Source organism: Lactuca sativa, chromosome 7 (assembly GCF_002870075.4).
Source record: "Lactuca sativa cultivar Salinas chromosome 7, Lsat_Salinas_v11, whole genome shotgun sequence".
Classification (NCBI taxonomy): Eukaryota; Viridiplantae; Streptophyta; class Magnoliopsida; order Asterales; family Asteraceae; genus Lactuca; species Lactuca sativa.
The window spans coordinates 140,641,015-140,664,304 of NC_056629.2; the positions used below are offsets into that span (position 1 = coordinate 140,641,015).

General features: G+C 33.9%; 1 non-coding gene across 1 annotated transcript; it reads right to left on the reverse strand.

Moving 5' to 3' along the window:
* Positions 1-5,884: 5,884 nt before the first annotated feature.
* On the reverse strand, positions 5,885-5,956 carry TRNAE-UUC (transfer RNA glutamic acid (anticodon UUC)). The gene has a single exon. It is a non-coding gene; the product is annotated as a tRNA-Glu (tRNA).
* Positions 5,957-23,290: the final 17,334 nt, after the last annotated feature.

Sequence of the window (23,290 nt, forward strand, 5' to 3'; positions counted from 1 at the left end):
AAAGTCATCTTAGTGCATTTGTATGGCTAAGAAGAGGAATTGTGAATTGTTGAAATGGTTAAATCAAGAAGATGAGTCATACTTCGTTCCCAGAACAAGTCTTAGAGTCATACTCCAAGATTGCAAACTTGAGTGACATAGTCTTAAGAAAGGGTTAAAACACTTATCAAATGTAGAGTAAAATGTTTTCTACTCTTATACATTTGAAATTGGTAAGTTGTGATGTTTTGGATAAAACAAAGACCAACTAAGGCCAACTATTTGAAGTGTTTGTCTTGATAAGGATATGCACTAACTCTTGAATATTTGTTTTGTCAAAGAATGATTCATGACAAAAGAATCTTATATGTCAAGTGGGTAGTGAGAGTCTTAAAGATCTTGGAAAAGCTTCAAGAACTAATCAAGAATAAAACCTATTGTTTATCACTAGCACACGACTTGAGGTTTATAACTTATCGTGTTGACATATTCCTATTTATGTGCCTATTGCAGTTAAAGTTGACTATGCATGTGAGTTCTATGAGTTCTTAGTTATTTGCATAAGTACTTGGAAGCAATGGTAGACCCTTGAGCTGCCAAGTGAGAAGAAATTAAGATTGAACAAGTTCAGTCCATATGAGTTTGGATTTTTCACTGACCTTGTCTTGTGGTTATGGTTATGACAAATTCACATGGATAAAAACATGTACGCCATAAAATCTAAGTGTCATAAGGTTTCTCTTTGACTCATGAAAATGATAGTGAGGAAATGCTTTCACTAACTAGATTTTAAGGAGATAGCAATTGTGATATTTGCATTCTCAAATTCGATTTTGATTACAACATCCTTTTTCATAATTAGAATTGTGAGGAATGGCAAAAAGTCTAAACATTTGAGACTTATTGCTATAAGTTCTAAAATTGTTTAGACACACATGTGAGCTATCTAAGGAAATGTGTATGAGTTTGAGAAGCCTAGATAAAGTCTTATCGAAGCATCTCATATCAGAAATCTAAACTTTGGTAATGAGAGTCAATAAGGATTGATTTCTAGAAGTCCAACTGATTTCTGAATACAATTTCAAAGCTATCGGAAGCATAATTATTATGGAAATGTTGCAAGTTGGCAATGTAAATTATAGAAAACAATAGTTTCAATTCGCAAATTTGTGGATTTGAAAAGTTGTTTTGCTATAATTAAGGGAGAGGAATTTATACTTCATTTCAAATCTAAAAGCTTAGATTGTGAGATTTTAATCTAATTTAGTCAAGTATACATGAATGTTATGTTGGAATGGTTCAACATAAGGAAATTCTATATATGGAAATGTTAATTGCATTCTCAAAATTTGATTATGATTACGACGTCCCTTTTCATAATAAAAATTATGAGAACATGGCAAGTAGAAGTATTATAGCAAAAGACTGATCAAGTATCATATCTTTATGTTAGAAATTATGAATTGTATCCCATATGCTTCGGGTATAGGATCGATTGCATATGCTATAATATTCTCGTGTTCTAATTTTCCGAATTCCTAGGGCATTTAGAAGGGAAAAGGAATAGAATTGGATATGACTAAAGTGGTTAAACAACTATTAAGGACAATCTAAGGTTCGCCAACGATTGGTCGCTTAAGGACAGTTGTAAGTATAGTAATGGAAGGAACATATTGACATTATTATGAATCGACATGAGTCTATTAATAATGAGTTGTCATATAGCAAATATGGAATGTTTCCATATTGGGAGTTGAAGAATAGATGAGAAAGTTAGAAACTTTTATGCAAGAACGATGTTCAAAGGAATGTACTTTGAATTTGAGCCTTCATTTCCATGGAATTTTCTTGTAACAATCTCCAAAGGAATATTTTGTAATATCATTGGTCAAGTCTCTGTGACTTTTTGCACCTAGACATTACAAAAGAATCATTGCATGATAGTTTAGAATCTAACACTTTCTAGCAGTGACAAGAATTTGGAATTCTTACACTTGCAATAAGGATTTGGAATTTTGAAATGAGCATCATTAAAAAGTTTTTCAATTGATCTATTTCACAAAGTAAGGACCATAGACAAACATAGTGTGCATGCTTGGTGCATGACATAACTATTGTTTAGACAAACATAGTGTGCATGCTTGGAGCATGGCATAACTATTGTTTTAATTCATGTATTAAGTTGATTATTCGAAACATTATACAATGAATGATGAGTAATCAATATGGATCAAAAGTTTTTGGGCCATATAGGATTAGTATTATTCTTGTGTTTCACTTTGCATGTTTTGACTTCCCAAATAATTAGGTTATTCAAACCACCCACAGTCAATCATACTTTGGAAGTAGGTATTGAGGCAAGACCGTCATGAATGGGTCTGTAGTTTGTCTAGGACAAGTTGGTTGCAGTGTTCATGAGTACTCCTGGAATAAGATTCGAGTATTGGATTCAACCCACGCTCATCTAAATCACCTCATGGATTTTATCACGAGTGATTGTGAGACAATAATATCTTATATTCTTGAAACGGAGACATGTGAGCTGTAGTAGCAAGTCGGTTGCACATTGATATATGTAAACGCACCAGTAACTTGGATGTTATAAAACATATCGTTGTGTATAATTTGATGAGTAAGTACAAGAGAACATTTGGGTCGAATTTTATCCGTTCCTTTTACCCCATGTGGATAAAAGCGATATCTGTGGCTCCCTTGATGATTTAGTGATGACATCAGGCCTGGACTGATTTGATTTGTTCAATTAGTTGTTCGTCATAAATCAGAAATCCGAAAACAACAGATGGACAGAGAGAATAATTATAATCCATGTCTCAGTCCATATGATATCTATAATGGAGGAATATATGATCCCTTATCTAATGGACACGTCATTGACTAGGTTAGAGTTCGATAACGGCTTTTAAGAGCTACGATTGCTAGTCGGGTTGGAGTCATACTTGCAATAATAGTTATTAGACTTATCCAAGTGGGAGACTATTGGATTAGTGTCTAAGTCCATAACTATAATTGGTATGTACTTGACCCAAGAGTAGCATGGTGCATTTGAGTTGCATATCATCAGGACAATTTGATAGGATGGACTTTTGAGAAGAAGTTATTTATAGTTTATTAGTATATATTATAAGTTCTAATATATTAATATGAAATCATATTATTTAATTAGTATTGATCAAGAATTAATTTGGAATTAATTTTGTGATCAAAAGAGACTAATTAAATATAAGGGGTTGATTTGGTAAATCCTTCATTCTTATAAAGTGGGCTTATGATCCATAGTTCTTCATTTTGGGCTAAACCCATGTGGTAACCCATGGATACTCCATGGAGGTTTTAACCCATGGAGCATGAGGGATATGGAAAGTCATTAGGGTTTACATGGTGTAACCCTAGTTTGCCATACTATATAAGAACCCCTCTAGCTCATGAAATTGGCACTTAAGTGGAATACTAGAGGGCTAGCCGATTTGTGTGTGTAAGGAATCTCTTCTCAAGTTATCCTTTGTTCTAGGTGTGTTGTGATTCCACTTGAGGCATTCATACTATTGGTGCTAATCTCTTAAAGGCTAAAGGTTCAAGGTTTCCAACAAGCTACAAGAAAATGTATGTTATCTAACTTGTTTTATTACCTAAGTATCAAGTTTTGTATGCTAGTTAGGGTAATACCTTGGAAAGTTCAAGTTTGCATGTATAATAGAGAAAAACATAGATCCAAGGTATTTAGGGTTGCATGCACACCTTAGGAGTGTTAGAATGCTCAAACCCCTTCAATTTAGATGTATGTGGTTTGTGTAGGTTTCTAATTTTCTACAGAGGCAATTTTAGACAACGATTATGTCAAATTTCAGCATATAGTGGTGTTTATGGAACATTTATGTATACCTCGATGACCCGACCTACTTCGTCTCCCTCGTGGTCCCCAATGCTACAGCTTTGGTCAGTTTTGATTTCATTTGGTTTTGATACCAAACCGATACTATGTTTGTTGATTTGAATCAATTTTTTTTGTTATTTTTGTGTTTTAGGCTCTAAAATTTGTCCAAGGTCGATAGATAATCTTTATGTAAACCTTTCTAATTGTATTGTTCATGTGAATGGCATAAGTGAAAGTAAGATGCTCAGGGTCCTTTAGGCACATTTTTCGTTTTTACAATTTCCCATTTGACCTAAAAGAAATGCTTACTGAGATGATGTAATTTACAGGGAATAACACTATCCTCTCAGAATAAGCTCCATGTTGGTTTGGGAATGCTCTTTGAAACAAGGTTGTAACTATCCTTTGGTGAGCTGGTGAAACTTTACTTGCTGTGACTGAATCTATGGCAAATGGATCACTTGCAAATGTCCTAATAAACAAAGAGAGGTAAATTCTATCAAAAAATTATTTAAATCCTTTTAATTATTAATTAAGAGGTAGAAAATAGAAAATTAAATGATGAAGGAATTCACACACTAGATTAGAACAACGGATTATTTATATGGGCACACAATTTTATTGTTGTGACATGTGTTTATGCAAGCATTCTCGTGTCATGAGAAGATTAAGAGGCAAATTGATGATATCCAAACAAGGTAAGTCTTCATTTTTTTTTTAAATTTTCATTTATTGGTTTTAGTAGACACAATTTGTTGGCATATCATCTCATCTATATCTTATTCCACAAATTTTGATAATTGGCACATGACCAATTTTTGAGAAGTCATAAATTAAATTGAATTTGGATTTCCAAATTTAGACTTAATAGACAATATGTTAGAGAAATCGGAAAAACATTATGAGAAATGGTATTAGTTTTTGAAACATGTTGGAGGTTAGATGATTTCTATAACCTTTAACTCTTTTCAAGCGTGTTGACTTGTACGATTTCTTAAGATATGCAATCAGGTGATGTTAATATGTAATTACATGTATAACAATTGAGTGGAGTTTTCCAAAGTACATCCCTATAATAATTAGATTCAGTTGCAGAAAAACTTAGCATTTTTTTTTTCCTGGTGCATGTTTTTTAAGAGGAGTCAAGAAAGAAGAAACTTGAAAGCAAAATTCTAAAAGATTTTCATTCATGCCAGTTTGGTTTCAGGTTTAGCTAATTAGCTACATGTAAGGGCAGATTGGTAAAGAAAGTCAACCTACTAAAGTATCTAATCTGATGACATAAGAAACTTTTTGCATTATTCTTTCTGATAATTTTATTTCGCGGATATGAATAACAGGTTAAGCTTTTAAATATTTGAAAACATTCATTTCTTATGCAAATTTTAATTAACAAACAATATTTAACATAATTACAGTTAATTAGATGTAATGTACCTTCAACCTTTGAAGGTAAATAATGAGTTCACCATTACAACTAAGAAACAATTTTTTTTAACCTAGGTGCTATAACAATTTGAGATAAACCTCACAAGAAATACAATGAGCTTTTCTTCTTCTGAGTTTTTTATAAAAGAGTTCAACTAAAAACATTATATGCTCTATCTCTAATCACATATTATCTCAACAGTGGATTTTAGGAAGCGAAGACTTAAAATTAAAAGTGTAAATCAGATTTGTAGAGAACGCCAATATAAATTAACTTCTTTACCTGCTTTATTTTTTATTTGATAAATTAATGGCATTTATAATAAGTGTTGGTATCAAGAAAAAACAAAAAAAACTTTCTTTTATTATTTAAGAAATCGAGCTTGCATATTTCTTTATTTCTCCGACTAAAATAAGATTGTTATATTTTTTGAGCGAAGAATCTGTAGCCTTTCGCTTAATAGTTAATCCACCTGTTCTTTTCGGTGATAAAAATGTAAATAAGTGAAAGTTTGAGGAGGGGGGGGATTACTTGAAAGTTGAAACTACAGGGAGGAGATTTGAAATATTTTATACAAAAAAAGGTTCCATTGCCGGGAATCGAACCCGGGTCTCCTGGGTGAAAGCCAGATATCCTAACCGCTGGACGACAATGGAACTTGTGTGCTACTCATGTTTTATAATTTATATAAATTTGAATATACGAATTTTCGATTATACAAAGGTAAATAGAAAAGGTAAAATGGATGTGTTTAGATGAATTAGCAATCGAACGATAAAAACGATTAAACAAATGCTATAATGAATTAAACATATTTTCTTTTTTTACCATTTTAACAAATCAATGTAATCTCTTTTGATAATTTACTTTAGTAATTAACTTTATTTTTTTTCATTTTATATTAAAGGTATTAAAAATACAAAATTCATTACATTAAAGAAATATAAATTATATAGCATATATTGTATGATGATAAAAATACATTGTATTTTTCATTTATCATTTTTTTTTTCATTTAACGTAGGACCAAATAAATTGACATGTTTGATTGATATATTTTAGTTATCATGATACAACGAGTAAAATGATAAACGGAAAATTCATTACACTAAAGAAATATAAATTATATAGCATATATTGTACATTGATAAAAATACACTATATTTTTCATTTATAATTTTTTTTTCATTTAACGTAGGACCAAATAAATTGATATGTTTGATTGAAATATTTTAGTTATCATGATACAACGAGTGAGATGATAAACGGAAAATTCATTACATTAAAGAAATATAAATTATATAGCATATATTGTATGATGATAAAAATACATTGTATTTTTCATTTATCATTTTTTTTTTCATTTAACGTAGGACCAAATAAATTGACATGTTTGATTGATATATTTTAGTTATCATGATACAACGAATGAGATGATAAACGGACAACAAGCTGCGTCATTAAGCCATTTTGTATAGTAAAAATAATTCTTTTGAAGACTACATTCATAGATCTAGGGGATATAATTGATGAGATTTACAGGTTGCAAAAATCATATTTTATTAGAAAAACTTAAACCCTAAGTTCGAATGCAACCTAAAGGATCTATGTTTTCACTATTGAATCCAATAACCATATGAATATCAAGAATCCTATAAGCACCATAGGTATTTCGAAAATAGCAAAAAGGGTTTAGAATTACATACCTCTTTTATTATACTAGTAGATAATCAATCACAATCCTGCTTAAAGTTACTTGGCACCTAGCACCAGAAATCTCGTGTCTCTTATGGTTCACACCCAACCCTAGCAACAAGGAGGCTTAAAGAGAGAGGAGAGAGGATGGAGAAATTTCGGCTATCCTTAGGAATAAAGAGATGGATGAAAATCATAGGCTGAGGGGTCTTTATATAGTGGATTTAGGAAACCCTAGATAACTCTAATTTGAATAAAATAATATTAATTCAAATTGATAATTATCCAGCCTCCTATTTATTTGTAGGAAATATTCCAGAAACCCTAAAGTATCCCTAATTTCGTCCAACCTTCCAAGGAAGGTTCTAGAACCCTAATTTGTTCAACTGTTGAATAATTACACTTCAACCCTTGCACTTTTAATTAATCCCAAAATTAATTTTAGTTAATTTTTGATTAATTATTCATTAAATAATACTATTTCTAATTAATATATTATTTCCATAACATATTAATAAATTCATTTATTTCTACTTATTAATCATATAATAAATCAATAAATCAGTCTCTCGCTCTCTAAAAGTCACCTTATTCGATAACTAGGTCTAAGGGCAACCCAAAGGACTTTGCTAATAATTCAAGTATATACTAATTAAGTTATTGGCTTAGATACGTAATCCAATAGTCTCCCACTTGGATAATCTACAACTGCAATTACCAATATAACTTCTAAATTAGACAACAAAAAGTGCTTCCATAACAACTGCCGAACTCTGAACTGACCATACATTGGCCCTAAGATAAGTGATCCAATATTCCTCCGTTCTACTAGATATCGTATAGACATGTGGCATGGATTAGAATCAATCTTATTGTCCAAAATACTGTTTCTCGATTTCTGATTTTTGATGACGACATAAGACTTCAAATTGAACACATCAACTGAGTCCTGGCTGGGCCCAACACTATAAGTCAACACCAAATGACCGGGGGCCCAAAGATATCGTTTATCCCGTTAGGGCAAAAGGAATGAATAAAGTTTGACTTATATGCTTGTATCCTTTACTCACCAAATCATATGTGATATTGCGTTTTATAACATCATGTTACTGATGCGTTTTCGCAATACCAATGCATAGCCGACTTGTACATTACAACTCATATATCTTTGCTTATATGAATATAAGATATTATCATCTCAAAATTACTCGTGATATAATCCATGAAGTAATTATCTAAGCATGGGCTTATCCAATACTTGAATCTCCATTTCTAAGTACTCATGAATGTTGTAGCAGTACAATTGTTATGTCTAACCTGCTTAGACAATCTACAATCCAATTCATGACAGTCTTAATTCACTACTTACTTCCCAAAGTATGAATGACTGTGAAATTTTGAATAATCAAATTATTCAGGAAGTAAAACATATAAAAATGAAACACAAGAATAAATAATTGACAAAGGTAATAAACAAACTCATAAATAATCTCTATTATTTAGTCACAAAAAATCAATTACATTTATTCTGTTACAAATTTTAAACTAATCATCTATCTACTAAAACAAATATCATCTTTGAAACCAATGCACCTAGCATGCTGATTATGCTTAACCCTACTCAGAGCCTTCATGAAAGGATCTGTAGGATTATCTTCTGATGATACTCTTTTTACCAGGATATTGCCTTCTTCTACTGTATGCTTGATATAATGGTAATTTTTGTCGATATATCTATAATTTCCAGTATCTCTTGCTACTTTGGTTAAGGCAACCGCTCCTTTATTATCGTAGAAAAGCCCATTGGCTCATGAATTGTCAGAACAACTTCGAGATGTCCGATAAAGTTCTCCAGCTAAGCCGCTTCCTTTGATACTTCACTCCCTGCTATGTACTTTGATTCGCGAGTAGAATAAGCCACCATATATTGCTGGGAACTTTTCCAAGTAACTGCTCCACCATTTAAAGTGAACACCCAATCAAATTGAAAAAGAAAGTTGTCTCTATCTGTTTGAAAGTTGACGTCACTATAACTTGTCACTCTCAACATGTCACTACCACAAAGAACTAGAACCATGTCCTTTATCCTTCACAAATACTTGATAATGTTCTTAACTATTGTCTAATGAGCTCTGCCAGGATTTCCCTGATAGCAAGTGACCATGCTTAAAGAAAAGGACACATCAGGTCGAGTACATGTCATAGCTTACATGATCGTTCGTACAACCGAAGCATAAGGGACTCGACTCATATCAATTATCTCTTCATCCGTACTTGGGCTTTGAGTCTTACTCAACTTGACATTTATTTGAATATGTAGCTCTCCTCACTTGGAATTTTCCATACTAAACCGTTTTAGTACCTTGTCCAAGTATGTACTTTCACCAAGTCCAATTAGTCTTTTCTTTCTATCTCTCAAAATTCTTATCCCGAGAATATAGGTTTCCTCTCCTAAATCTTTCATTGCGAAGCGCTTTCCAAGCCAAGATTTCACTTCTTGCAAGGTTGGAATGTCATTTCCTATGAGTAGTATGTCGTCAACACACAATACTAGAAAAGTTCCTATACTCCCACTAGCTTTGACATACACATAAGACTCATCTTCACTTCTACAAAAACCAAACTCTTTGACTTTCTCATGGAAGCAAATATTCTAGCAGCGAGATGCTTGTTTCAATCCATTAATGTATTTTTCAAGCTTGCACACTATATTATGAAACTTTGCATCTACAAATCCCTCTGGCGGACTCATGTAAGCATCTTCAGCCAACTTCCCATTATGGAAAGCAGTTTTAACATCCATCGCCATATTTCATAGTCATGAAAGGCAGCTATGGCGCGTATTATCCTAATATATTTTATCTTAGACACTGGTGAGAAGGTCTCATCATAGTCAATCCTTTGAATTTAATTAAAGCCCTTTGCAACCAGTCGTTACTTGAAGGTATGTACCTTTCCATCCATGTCAATCTTCTTCTTGAAGATCCATTTGCACCCGACTGTCTTGCGACCGGGTACATGATCAACCAAATTCCAAACTTGGTTATCATACATGGACTTGATCTCGCTGTCCATTGCCTCTTTCCACTTAGCAACCTCAGGGCTTGTCATTGCTTCCTTGTAGTTAGCATGTTCTTCCAAATTTACTAGCTTATGATTACTGATAAACGTATCACCATATGTAATTATATCGAAACCATAAAACTGAGGTGGCATGCTAACTCTACTAAAATGATGAAATGGTAATGAATTGTCAACCGGTTCAACTAGAATTTCTTCCTCTGGTTGAACGCTAGTGTCTTCTAAGGTTCCTTCATTGGTTGACTCTTGAGACTCTCCAAGGTCAATTGTGCTCCCACTGTCTTCTTTGCATATGATCTCTCTCTTACGAAGCATCCCTCTTCGTGCTACAAAGATCACATTTTCACTAGGTCTGTAGAACAAGTATCCAAAAGACTTTTGTGGGCAGTCAATGAAAATACACTTCTTACTTATAGCTTCTAGCTTGTCATGAGTCTCTCGTCTAATGAAAGCTTCACGAACCTAGACTTTGATATATGCTAATAAGGGAACTTTCCATGTCCACACCTCGTGAGGTGTTTTGGCAGCCTTTTTAGTGGTGACAAGATTGAGGATATGGAGACTATCTCTAAGGCATACCCCCAAAAGGAAATCAGAAGAGTGACCCAACTCATCATGGAATGAACCATGTCCAACAAGGTCTGATTATTCCTCTCAGCCACATAATTAAGTTGTGGTGTCCTAGGAGGAGTCAATTGTGAAACTATTCCACATTCCTTGAGGTAGTCATGGAATTTGATACTAGGATACTGTCATCCTCTATCAGATTGGAGAGGATTTATCTTCTTGCCTAATTGATTATCGACTAATGTTTAAAATCTTTAAACTTTTCAAAAGTTTCTGATTTATGTTTGATCAATTAGATATAACCATACCTACTATAATCAGTAGTAAATGTTACATAAAATCGAATAATCGATCAGCATCCCTGGAGGTGGATCTGAAGGGTCCACACACATCTACATGTATGAGATCCAACAACCCGTCACCTCTTCCATAAGATCTGGTTGAAGGTGATTTTTTCATCTCCTTTCACAAGATCTAGTGAAAGGATCCAACAACCCAGGATCCTCAACAGTTTGGGATGCGACTCAATGCCGACCTCTATTCCCGACCTCTATTCCCGCTTGGGATGCGACTCTGAGAAACAAAGCCCATTGGACCAGGATCCCAACAAAACCCTTGTTACTCCCAATAACAAGGATCCTGGTAACCCTGTTAATAATAATATCTTTACTACTAACTGAATGGATCTTGATACAAGTTTAAGACCGATCATGGATAAGGAACTACAGCAACTAAGACAAATTATCTCAAGCATACCCAGAGTAGTTCAGCTTGTACCAAAAGTATCCCCCACAAGCCACAGGATCTCCAGATTTGTTCTAACGATAGTTGATACTGAATTCCTGAAGCGCTTTTAGACCCCCAACATAAAGCCTTACGACGAAACTACGGATCCTAAGGAGCACATGGCACAATAAAGGGAGAGGATGGAGAGCATTCCCATCCCCACTTACTTGAAAGAAGCTTGCCTGTGCAAGGGTTTTGGTTCGAACCTCATGAGATCAACTCTAAAATGGCTTCTTAACGTTCCTCCTTATTCGATTACATCTCTTACTCATTTGATAATTTATTTAACAATCAGTTTTCTTGTAGTAGAACATTCGAAAAGATCACTAGTGATCTCTATCAGGTGGTCAAGGATCCTAAGGAATCCCTTGGGACTTTTGTGAACACGTTTTCAAGGGAAGCTATAAGTATCCCCAACATCGACATGGCAACTACAGTTGAATCCTTTAAAATGGGCTTAAAGAAGGATTCTCCCTTCTATGCAGACCTCGTAATGAATCCATGCAAGAGAATGGACGAAGTCAGAAGCAGAGCACTAAGGTTCATCAGGCTCGAAGAAGACAAGGAGATCCAAAAAAGGAGCAACCCACCAAGCTCTTTTGATCACCCCAATAGGAAGGCCGATTCCTCAGCCCAAAGATCCTATGAATCAAAACCTTATTCCAAACCTAACCATCACAAGGTTAATGCCCTTGAAGATGAGGGAGAGGAAGAAGATTTTCCTAATATTACTGACTATTGTTTTTATGTGGATATTTCAGGTGTAATACTTGCTATACAGGATCTTGGAGACAAAGTAAGATGGCCAAGAAAAGGAGAAAAATCCACCGCTTAGAAAGACAAGTCCAAATGGTGTGCATATCATGAAGACTGTGGTCACATCACATAGGATTGCATAGCTCTCGGGAATGAGATCAACTATCTCCTAGGCAAAGGATACCTCAAAGAAATCCGTGCAAGAAGAAAGGAGAGATCCAAAGAAAAAGACCAGGATCCTCAGAAGATCCTCGACATACCAAGATCCACCGTGCCGACGCCAAGGTAATCAAAATGATATCTAGATGATCTAACATTTGTGGTAACTCTTACTCTGGAGCAAAGAGGCACACCAAGGTATCCAAAATGGATAAGGAAAAAGGATCACGGAAGAACACATCAATCACAAACGAAAATTAGATCACCTTCGACGAAGCAGATAGAAAAGAGATCCAGGATCCTCACCATGACGGATTAGTGATTAATATCTACATTACCAACCATTTCATCAAAAAGATCCTCATCGATGGAGGTGTTGGATTTGGTATCTAAGCCTATAAATATAACTGGGATGTACTTGACCTGATTGTAGCATGGTCCTTTTGGGTTGCCTTCACCAGTGCAATTTGATAGGATGGACTTTTGAGAATAAGGTTATTTATGATTTATTAATATATTACAAGTATAATATATTAATATGAAATCATATTATTTAATTAGTATTGGTTAAGAACTAATTTAGAATTAATTTTCTAGCCAAAAGAGACTAATTAAATATATGGGGATTGATTATGTAAATCAATGATTCTTATAGTGTGGGCTAATGATCCATGGTTATTTAGGATGGGCTAAACCAATGAGATAATCCATGGATAGTCCGTGGAGGTTTACCTATGGAGCCTAAGTAATGTCAAAGGTCATTAGGGTTTACAAAGTGTAACCCTAGCATTTGCTACACTATAAATAAACCCCCTTGGAGCCAAAATTGGTTACATGAGTGGTTACAACATTCTTGGAGAGTGTGTATTGATTTTGTGCTAAGTAACCTATTCTCTCAAGCCTCCTCTTGCATATTCGTGTTTGTGAACCATTAGAGACATCACACTTGGGGTGCTCAAGCTTTCAAAGGTCAAGAACTACAAGTCCTTCTAAAAGGTATGTCATCTAACTAGATGTATTATTCATTTGTCAATTTGTATGCTAGTTAGGACAATGCTTTGGAAAATTGAAAATATGCATGTATAATTAGAGAAGCATAGATCCAAATCTTCGGGGTTGCATGTGTACCATAGGAGTGTTATAGTGCTCAAAACCCAACATTGGTATCAGAGCCTAGGATTGTTTTCTATTATACTTGATGCTTTTTTTTTCAAAGTTGAAAAAATCGAATCTTTGGCCTCTGACTGATGAAATCGCCGAGTCCACTGGCTGACTCGACGAGTCCACTCAGTAGCAGAGCAACTCGGCGAGTCAATTCATACACTCGACGAGTTGCAGGCTCTGTTTGCCAAAATTCGAGTTTCTTGGCCTGGTTTGGATTGGGAACACTACCACAAACTATTTTGGATCATTAAAAATGTTTTTTCTGACTTGTTAGTGCTTGTACTCATCCAACCACAAGATAATTGTCAAAGTTTTGAGAAAATTGTTGATTTATATGATAAACAAAGTTGATTGTAGATTGCTAACTTGATATTATCTTTTTTATGAGTTTAGCTAGATCAGCCTTGAATTATATGATAATTTTAGTTGTTGAAAATTGATCTAAACGAATTTTAATGACCTCCATAACTTGTCCTCAATGTATGGAAAATGAAAAGTCTCATCTTTAAAAAATGCATTAAACTCATAAGTTATGAATTCCAACAATCATCAAAAGATAGTTGTCAAAATTATTATGATAGTTGTTAGTTTATATGTTAAGCCAATTACTTGTATCATTTGATTTGAAACTACTTTGCCTTATGAGTTAGTTTAGATCATGATTAAAAATTATATGATAATTTTCCTTGATAGAATTGATCTAAATGTTCTTTAATGAGTTCCATAACTTTTCCTCAAGTTATGAAACATGAAAAGTCTTATCATAAATGTTTTAATGAACTCCATAACTTGTCTTCAAGTTATGGAAAATCAAGAGTCTTTTCATAAAAGCCAACATTAACTCATAAGTTATAAAATGAAGAGTTTTGACAAGTTTCAAAATTTCCCTCAAGTTTTGGAATTTGTAAAGTCTCAATAATGAAACTTTAATTCCAAACCCTAGAGTTTGAAAAGTTAAAATTCAACCCTTATACTTTATAATATTATATATTTAATAGTATATATATATATATATATATATATATATATATATATATATATATATATATATATATATATATATATATATATATATATATATATATATAAAAGACAAGTCAGTCTTACCGTTAGTAGGCCTCATTCATGAAGTCGGTCTATAAGAAGGGGGGGGGGGGGGTATAAGGTTACTGCCTATAAAATGGTGGTTTAATGGGTGTCCACTCTCACCACCGCTTCCTTGACTGGTGGACGGTTGTTCGCCGAACGGGTTGGATAGGACCTTAATTCTCCCTCATTAAAAGTATAACGATAAACATAAAGTAACTAAACTTTTATTAAATACTCAATCTTAGTTACTTTAGGAAAATGTGAAATGGTGCTATTCCATGAAATTGCACTTTGCACCTTGTTAAGTCGTTAGTGGAGCGTGTGTGGTTAACTGGCACACTAATCTGAGATTGAGAATGTGTGTCAAAGGGTAGCTTGATTTTAATCATAGATCAATGGAGCACGTGTGGTTAACCGGCACATTGATTAGATGATTAGTAACATTGGGTGTACCAAGCTAACTTGCATGGTTATTCACACCTTGTTTGTGATCCTCGGCATCCCAGTCACAAACTTGAAGGGCACAATCGAGATTTAAACATGCCATTGAAAAGTTCAATGAATCTCAAAGGATCTAGGTATTTCAATCCAGTTAAAACTTAATAATACATTTCGTTTTTCATGGTGGAAATTGGTAAATCGTCATTTACCAACCCTCAAATATTTTACAATTGGATTACGATATCCCTCTTCGCAATTTTAAAATATTGTGTTGGGTCCTGGCCTTAATATTTCGTTTTGGGTGTTATATTAAGGACTTAAATCAACTAACTTGAATTTCTCCCTTTATAGATGTCTAGGTCAGACAACTATGGTCTTCCTGAATCTATTGGAAAAGGCTTTCCAGATGAAGATGATATTCTACAATATCATACTTCACTTCCTCCACCTCCTCCAATTATTCTCCATAACCTACAAGTTCAAAGACTTGAAAAGTTCAAGGTCACTCAAGCCCTATTGGCTAGCAAACATGAAGATGGAAGATCTGTGTGTGCACATGTCTTGGAGATGAAGTCACACATTGACAGGCTGGGAATGTTAGGAGTCGATGTCTCAAGGAAGTTGGCTTTTGACTTGGTTCTTCAGTCACTTACCAAGTCATATAGTCAGTTTGTTAAAGACTACTATATGACATACCACGACATGTCCTTTATAGACCTTACGTATGTGTTTATTGTTGATGAGTCTGCAGTGATTTGGCGCACTGGTAAAGCAAATTTGATTGGAAGATTTGCTTCCCAAACTTCCATGGACATTGACAATGGAAACATTGGGAGTCCAGAAAAGATTTCTCTTTCCAAGGTAAAGGGAAAGACTAATTTTGAGATTATCCCGTGTACCATTCCCAAAGATTCCATATGTTTCTATTGCCAAGAGAAGAGGCATTGGTTGCGAAGCTGCCCTAACTACCTGAGAGATCTAAGAGTTGGTAAAGTCAAAAAGGTTTGAGTCTACTTCAGGTAAGTTCAATATCTAACTCTATTAAGTTCTTACTTATAGATTCTTATTACATGATGTAAAGTTACATTTTGATGTTTTGCAGAATCAAATAGAAAAAAGGAAGCTTAAAGGAAATAGTAAGGCTAAATTTGATCGCAAAGAGATGGATTTCGATCGCATGGTTCAATGATCGGATTTTTGAGCTGCTGCTTAAGAGTTGTGATAGGCTGCTTAGAAATTTTTAATAACATAGTTTTCATTTGTAATTGCATTGTAAGGAAAAGTTTTTCTGCAATTATATAAATAAAGAAATTTTTTTATCTTATTTTATATTTCCTTGCAATGGCATATGTGAAAATTTATGTTTGTATTTTTTTAGCAATATGGATTTGATTCTTTTGTTTGCGGTAGTGTCTAAATTTACCAAATAAGGAAAGATTCTCATCATCTAAGTTTCAGTTGGATAGAAACTTGGGATCATGCAACTTGTATTGTATGATGAATGAGAACCTTCATCTTTGGGAAATTAAGACTAATTCCTTGTTCACATGTAAATGTGAGTCAAGTAAAGGATCAAGTACACCGCAAAGAACGACAAGACTATTCATCATGATTTACTAAAGTTAGTAAATATGGTTATGCTTACAAGATTAAGTATAATTCTGAGTCATTGAAAAGTCTCAATGTATACCAGAATGAATAAGAAGAATCAAAGTCGGCAGAAAGATAAAAGTTTCTCCAATCTGAAAAGATGGGAGAGTACTTGAGTATCGTGTTTTATGATCATCTTAATGATTATGAAAATCATATCACAATTTGATCCTCTAAGGATGCCTTAGTGCATTTGTTTGGCTAAGAAGAGGAATCAGGAATTGTTGAAATGGTTAAATCAATTAATATGAATCATGCTTCGTTCCAAAATCAAAACTTAGAGTCATCCTCCAAGATTGTATATTGAGTGACATATCAGCAAATGTAGAGTAGAATGTTTTCTACTCTTGTACATTTGAAATTGGTAAGTTGTAATGCTTTGGATAAAACAAAGATCAACTAAGATCAATTGTCAATAGTTTTTGTCTTGAGACTATAAACGATATACATTATTCTACTCTCAAATGTCCAAAATACTACTCAAATCCAGTCTAAGGTTTTAGAGTTGTTCAAAATCAAAGAACATCAAGGTTAAAGGGAAAAAAGGGACCAAAATCCCACCTAAAACTTAAATAAGCATGAATTTGACTAAATTAAAGAACTTTAGGACTTACAATGCTTGACAAGGGACTAGAAGGTGGAACCTGCAGTTAGAAATGACTTCTCCAAGCACCACAAGCTTTCTTCTTCACCATGTTTGTTGGTCCCTAACCCTAAAACTTGTGTATGAATCAATATGAAACAAATAATAATAATACATATGTTTGACAAACAAAGAACATAATTTATTTATTGGGTTTATGTTTAAATACAATGATTCATAAATAACACACTTCGTGACGATAAAATAGTCATGAATTCATTTCCAAACGCGATTTACGACCTGTCATTGGTCATGTTTATCTTTTTAATGCAGAATCCACTTTCGTTAAGCATTTAACCCTTTCGACCAAGGATTAAATTTTCAGATCTTAAACTCAAAAGGGTCTTTCCAAATATAAGGCTCATTTAAGCTGAATCTCAAACCCTAACTCTGAAGAATCTCAAAATGGAAAACAACTTGTGCATGGCTCAATGGAAACCCATTCTAAGGCTCTAGAGTTGTTCAAACTCAAAGAACATCAAGTTTAAAGGGCCAAAAGGGACCAAAATCCCATCCAAAACTTAAATCTGAGCATGAATTTTAATAAACTAAAGAACTTTAGGACTTATGATGCTTGAGAATGGACTAGAAGTTGAAATCTTCAGTTGGAAATTACTTCTCCAAGCACCACATGCTTTCTTCTTCACCAAGTTTGTTGGTCACTAACCCTAACGATAATGTATGAATCAATATGAAACATGGAATAATAACACATTTGTTGGACAAATGAGGAACATACTTTATTTATCGGGTTTATGTTTAAGCACAAAGATGATGGGTTTTGAGCACTACAACATTCTTATGGTGTACATGCAACCCTAATGCTTTGGATCTAGGTTTTTCTCAAGTTATACATGGAAATATATATCCAAAGAATAAACCCTAAGTACTAGAATACTAATTTCGAAATTCATATGTAAAATAGGGTTTGGAACATTACCTTAATTGTTTGTTATGTAGCAATAACAAGAACTCCTTGACCTTTGAAAGCTTAGTGCCCTAAGTGTTGCACCTCTAATGGAGTCACAAACACACAATGCAACAAGATGACTTGGAGAGGGAAGGAAAATCGGAGAGGGTACTCTAAAACTCATAGGTGTCGAAAATCCTTATGTTAGGAGGGTTTATATAGTTGAGGCTATTAAGGTTTTCACGTGGAAACCCTAATTCCCTTGATTAGGCCTTAAGCAATCCATGGACCCCCATATGAAAAAGCCCTTGGACGAAAATTCTATGGGCTTTACATTTATTTTTGTCCACCTCTCATCAATAAGGTCCATTAGCCCAAACTACAACTATTACTGATTTACGTAATCAGTCCCTCCATTATTAATTAATTCCTTTAATCCCAAAATTAATACTAGATTAATTTATGATTAATTACTAATTAATAATATGATTTAAAAATAATATATTAATCATGTAATATATTAATAAATCATTCTGAGTACCAATTTATTATTCACATAATAAATCCTATTCTTTCTCTCTCTCTCCACTTGTCATCCCATCAAGTTGCATGAGTGAAGGCAACCCAAAACGACCATGCTCATAATCAAATCAAGTACATACCAAAAATAGTTATGGGCTTAGACATCTAATCCAAGAGTCTCCCACTTGGATAAGTCTAATAACTTTTATTGCAAGTATGACTTCTGAATTTCATTAGCAATCGTACCTTTCAAAAGCCGCTGTCGAACTTTGATCTCATCAGTAACACGTCCTTTAGGTAAGGGATCATATATTCCTCCATTCTAGATATCGTATGAACTGATACATGGATTATAATCATTCTGTCTGCTCATATGTTGTTTCCCGATTTCCGATTTACGACGACTAACTAATTGAACAGATCAAATCAGTCTAGGCTTGGCCAAGCGCTTCAGGTGTCATCACTAAATCATTGAGGGGCCCACAAATATTGCTTTTATCCCACTTTGGGTAAAAGGAATGGATAAACTTTGACTCATATGCTTGTACTATTTACTCATCAAATCACACACAACAATACGTTTTATAACATCAAGTTACTGATACGTTTATGTAGTATCAATGCGCAACCGACTCATAAACAACAACTCATATCTCTCCGTTTCAAGAATATAAGATATTATTGTCTCATAATCACATGTGATAAAATCCATGAAGTGATTCACGTAAGCGTGAGTTTAACCTTATACTCAAATCCCTATTTCAGGAGTACTCGTGAACACGGCAGCAGACTTTTGCTATGTCTAAGCACTTAGATAATCTATAGTTGAATTCATGACAGTCTTGCCTCAGTACTTACTTCCAAAGTATGATCGACTGTGGATGTTTGAATAATCTTATTTTTCGGGAAGTCAAAACTTGCGAAGTGAAACACAAGAATAATCGAAGTCAATATGGTCTCAAAACTTTTGAGTATAAATAAAACACCTTTTAATTAATCACCATATTGATTACACATTATTCATTATATAATGTTTCGATTAATCAACTTAATACTTGGATTAAAACAATAGTCATCCCATGCTCCAAGCATGTACACTATGTTTACCTATGGTCCTTACTTAGTGAAATAAATCAATTGAACACATTTCCAATGATGCTCATTTCACAATCCAAAATCCTTAGTGTAAGAACACCTAATTCTTACCATATCATGCAATGATCCTTTTGTAATGTCGAGGTACAAAAGTCATAGAGACTTTGCCAACGATATTACAAAGTATTCCTTTGGAGATTGATTACAAAACAATTCCAAGGAAGCAAAGTCTCAAACTCAAAGTACATTCCTTTGAACATGCTTCTTGCATAAATAGATTCTTAATAGCCATCTCACATTATGGAAACATTTCCATAAATGCCATTTGACAAATCATTATAAATAGAATCATGTCTATTCATAATAATGTCAATATGGTCCATCCATTACTATAATTCCAACTATAAGCGATAAATCCTTAGTGAACCTTAGATCGTCCTTGACAGTTGTTTGATCGCTTTAGTCATATCCGGTTCTGGTCCTTTTTCCCTCTTAATGCCCTAGGCATTTGGAAAATCAGAACAGGCCAATATTATAACATATGCAATCGATCATATAACCGGAGCATATGGGATACGATTCATGATAAAGATATGATACTTTACCAATCTCTCGTTATAATATTTCCATACATGGAATTTCCAACGTTGAAACATTTCAACATGCTATTCATATATGTTTATGACTAAGTTCGATTAATACTTCAATCTACACTTTTAGATTTGAAATAAAGTATAAGTATCCTCCCCCTTACTATAGCAAAGCAACTTTTCAAACTCTGCAACTTTGCAAATCAAAACTTTGTTTCCTATAAATAGCATTGCTAACTCGCAACACCTATCATAATGATTATGCTCCCACTAGCACAATAATTATGTCCTTAGTAGCATAACACTTATGCTCATACTAGCTTTGACATGTACCCAAAAATCAGCTGGACTTCTGGAAATCAATACTTATTGACTTTCTTACCAAAGTTCAGATTTCTGATACAAGATGCTTCAATAAGACTTTTATCTAGGCTTCTCAAACTCATACACCTTTTCCTTAGATAGCTCATATGTGTGTCTAAACTATTTCAGACAATTTGCCATTTCTTACAATTCGAACTATGAAGAGGGATGTCGTAATCATAATCAAATTTGAGAACGCAATTAACACAACTTATATCTCCTTAATATCTACTTAGTGAAAGCATTCCTCACAATCCTTTTAATGAATTGGAGAGAAACCTTATGTCACTTAGATTTTATGGTGTATGTGTTCCTATCCATGGGATTTTGTCAATTCCAACCATTATCATAAGACAAGATCTATGATAAATTCAAACTCATATGGACTGAACTTAATCTCAATTTCTTGCCACTTGGCAGCACAAGGGCCTACCATTTCTTCCAAGTTGTTGAGCATATCACCCTTACTGATCAATGAACTTTCACCGATCAGGTACTTTGCATTATGTAAACAATTGAGAGCTCATAGATCTCACATACATAGTCAAGTTTTAACTGGAATAGGCACATAAACAAGAATTTGTCAACATAATAGGTTACAAATCTCAAGTCATGTGCTAGTGGTTAATAATAGGTTTATTCATGATTAGTTCTTGAAGCTTTTCAAGGTCGTTAAGACTCCCATTGACCTCTTGACATATGAGATTCTCTTAAAATTACTTGACAAACAAATATTCAAGAGTTAGTGCGGATTCTTATCAATAGTGACACTTCACACAATTAGTCTTAGTCGGTCTTTGTCTTATCCAAGACATCACAACTTACCAATTTCAAATGTGCAAGAGTAAGAAACATTTATACTCTACATTTCATGAGGTGTTATAAACCTACTTTAGATATGTCACTCAAGGCGTAATCTTCGAGTATGACTCTAAGACTCGATTTTGGAATGAAGTATGATTCACCTTTTTGATTTAACCATTTCAACAATTCCCGATTCCTCTTATTATCTATACAAATGTACTAAGATGTCCTTAGAGGATCAATTGTGACATGGTTCCATAATCACTAAGATGATCATAAAACACGATACTTAAGTACTCTCCTTTCCTTTCAGATTGGAGAAACTTTTATCTTTCTGCCTAATTGATTCTTCTTATTCGTTCTACTATACATTGAAACTTTTTCAATGATTCAGAATTACACTTAATCTTGTAAGCATAATCATATTCACTAAAGTCTTAGTAAATCATGACGAATAGTCTTATTGTTCTTTGTGGTGGACCTGATTAGTGTACAACAGTGTGTACTAGATCCCCTAGTCGTTACTTGACTCACATCTATATGTGAACAAGGAATTAGTCTTAATTTCTCAAAGATGAAAATTCTCATTCATCATACAATACAATTCGTATGATTCCAAGTTTCTGTCCAATTGAAACTTGGGTGATGAGAATCTTTCCTTATTTGGTAAATTTCTCACTACCACAAACGATATTACTAAGAATCAAATCCATTTTTAATATTGCTAAAAATATATAAACACCAATTTTCACAAATGCCATTGTAAGGATATATAAATAAATTAAGATAAAATCAAAATTTTCTTTATTTATAAAATGCGGAAAAACTTGTCCTTACAACGCAAACACATATGAAAACTATGTTACTAATATTCCTAAGCAATCTATCATAACTGTTAAGTAGCAGCTCAAAAATTTGATCATCGAACCATGTGATTGAAATCCATTTCTTCACGATCAACTTCAGCTTGCTTATTTTTTAAGCTTTCTTCCTTTTATTCGATCCCTTTCCATTGGCAAGAGAAAACTTTTCTGGACTTCCAATGTCGCCATGGAAGGTTGAGAAATTAATCCTTCAGACTCTTTTGCTCAACTAGTGCTCTTCAACATTTCTACTTTAACAACAATAAGCAATTTTTCTAGATCAATAAGGGTCGGGTCGAGATCTATCATATAGTAGTCCTTAACGAACTGACAATACGACTCCGGAAGTGACTGAAGAACAAAGCCAACAGCCAGCCTCCTTGGGAAAAAGAACACCCAACATCTCTAGTCTATCAATGTATGACTTGATCTTCAAGACATGTGCACACACCGACCTTCCATCTTGGTGTTTGTTTTGCCAATAGGGCTTGAGTGACCTTGAACTTTTCAAGTCACCGGAATTGTGGGTCAGGGATAATTACTGGAGGAGGTGGAGGAAGAGAAGTATGATTTCTAGTTCCACTATTGCACGAAGAAGGAAATGACCTTTCAGCTTCATCGACATGTTGAATATCATCTTTGAATGGAAAGCTTTTTCCAAAGGATTGAGGAAGACCATAGTTGTCAAAATTAGACATCTACAACCGGGAGAAATTCAAGTTAGTTGATTCAATCCTTACTATAACACCCAAATGAAATATTAAGGCTATGATCCAACACAATAATTTACAATTCAGAAGAGAGATGCCGTA